A 2,500-nucleotide genomic window follows, 5' to 3' on the forward strand; every position below is an offset into this window, starting at 1 on the left:
AGTTAAGTTAAGGGATCAATAAAGGGTTAACTGACAAAAGCTATACTGTGAAACTTTTGCAAATCAGAATATTGAAGCCAAGTACTCAAGGAAAGGTACAACAACCAAAACTTTAGTCAAACAAAGTGTACAATCATATATGTGTATGTGCTCATTTACAAATCGAGCTCGAACTAAAACAATGTTTTTGTATTCCAGCAGTCTGCGTGTTTATTGGTAACAGGCGTTAAACGAAACGTTATGGAAACGAAAGTAGTTAACATTCAACCCGTTCGTTTTCATCAGTAGTATTATTTGTGATTTGAATTTTGTGAACGGGAGTTCCTCTTTTGCTGTGTTATAAGCTTCAGATGCTTTCTCTTTCGATTTCACGATCTTGTCAGGTTTCACAATAACATATAATCGTCTGTTTTGCTTACATCTATACACCTTTCACCTTTTAAGACAGAAAAAAAGATGGATTCATTATTTTTAATTAAAATGCACAACAACAACAAACCAGTAAGATTCAATGACAAACTTACAAAACGTTATTAAGAAAAACGAATAAGATGAGGCATGGCCTGCACGCTGTATTAGGCTATATAATGACTAATCAATTACAGAACATTGAGGAATCAGAAAAAAGAGAGCCTCCATAGCATAACGTGAGGTAAACAGCAAAGATAAGCTTTTCAAAATGAAAACAAAACAAAAAGAAACTTGCTGCCGGTGACGCTGCTTGCACAAGAATACCAACATGTTCACCTTCTCTGGTTTAAGAAGCGGTCTTTTACTTTAATTTAAGCGTGAAAACCAACAATATTCGCGTCATTTTTGCTGAGCGCAATTGCTTTATGCGCGAGCTTAAGCTCTAGCCTAATACGTCTGCCCAGGGTGCGAACTACGGGGGAGCTCGGCTCCCCTTAATAAGACATGGGCTCCCCTGAAAACGGGATTTGTGAAATTTTTGGGGGTCTCAAAAAATATTGACAACGTGTTATTTTGACGTGCAATTTCAGTTTTGTGCAATGTGATCATCGTGGATTATTATGTGCAAAATTGCAAAAATATCATTCATTCATGCATGACGGCGATTTAAACCTAATTCACTTTAATAAAGATAACTATACATGCTGTTCTTGTCATGAGCATCAAGGTGTGAGGGCGCTGTGGTGCAAATTCCACTCATGTTTAGTACATGTTAACTCAAAGATTCGTAGAAAAAATATAAACGCTGAACTCTGTGGTCGATTCTGTGTTAAGGTAAGGCATGTTGTTATAGGTCTGCGTGACTCTCGATGTCTTAGGCCTAGTTGAACGGAGGAATTCTGGTAGGGGGAGCGCGGGGCACAAAGTAACGCGGGGTTAGTTGTAACGCACGTGGTTTAAATATTTCCACCCATGCTAGCATAACCAAATTTACTAGTTACTATATCAACATTACATAGAGAAAAAAAGAGCACCAAAATTCAAAAGTCTTTTGAAGATATCGCTGAACATTTATTTTACCATAGTAAAATTATATTTCTGGCTTAAGTACATTTTTCATCTCAGTTGTTATTACTCATTTAAAATATTATTTAAATCTCCAATCTGTTATTTATCAGTTTAGATTATTTTTGAATGCTTCGCTAACTATCAGAAGACAGTACCCGGTTTTAAACTCCAGTTGCGGAGATGGGGTATGTTGATGTAACACTGCGTTACAATGTGCTATTCTAAGACATTAGCGATGTAATTTACACTATTTACTTTAATACATTTTAATGATAAACGACGAGAAACAATCATTATTTCAAGACATGTAAAGCATTTTGGCTGGTTTATGTGGGCCGTCCCAAACATGGTTGCAATGTGTTCGTTGTCAAACTCCAAAATCTGATTATTTTTAATTCTTAAAAAATGCCATTATTTTATTTGAAATAAATAATTATTTTATATTATTGACAAAATATTTTAGTTTGTCTTGTGTATTTTTTTTATTCAATCAGATAAGATTTTAAACTGTCTTATGGTCATGTTACAACGTGCCCCTCGGATGCTACAATGTACCCCACCTACGGGGCATGTTGTCACATTTCACTTCCAATTATTGAGGGTAAATAAAGAAAAACGTATATACACTGTAATTATGAAACAAAGCGATATATTTGTACTAGACAAGTGTGAAATTACTGTGGATTATAAAATTATACTCTGAACCCCATGTGGATTTACACAATGTAAGAAAGTCAAAAAGTGTTACTTTGTGCCCCGCTCTCCCCTATTCTTCTGTAGCCTGACGACGAGTAACTAACCGTTGTTCATGTGAACTCAAAGACAGCCTGATGCTTTGTTTATAGACTATTTGTGGGTGGCTGTTATCAATTCGTGTGGATAAAGTATAATATGCTAAATCCTGTATAGTGCTTGATCCTATATAGTGCTTGCATAAAGCAAGTAGTGCATACACTTGTAGCTGTTATGTATCTTTGTAAGACACTGTAAGCCCATGAACCCCCCCCCCCATAAAAAACCA

General features: G+C 35.8%; 1 protein-coding gene across 1 annotated transcript in view; it reads right to left on the reverse strand.

Moving 5' to 3' along the window:
• plod3 (procollagen-lysine, 2-oxoglutarate 5-dioxygenase 3) overlaps positions 1 to 2,500 on the reverse strand; it is a 45,712-nt gene that overhangs the window by 38,227 nt on the left and 4,985 nt on the right. The gene's annotated exons all lie outside the window — the stretch shown is intronic.

Source organism: Sinocyclocheilus grahami, unplaced genomic scaffold (genome assembly GCF_001515645.1).
Source record: "Sinocyclocheilus grahami isolate Dianchi unplaced genomic scaffold, SAMN03320097.WGS_v1.1 scaffold1129.1, whole genome shotgun sequence".
NCBI lineage: Eukaryota > Metazoa > Chordata > Actinopteri > Cypriniformes > Cyprinidae > Sinocyclocheilus > Sinocyclocheilus grahami.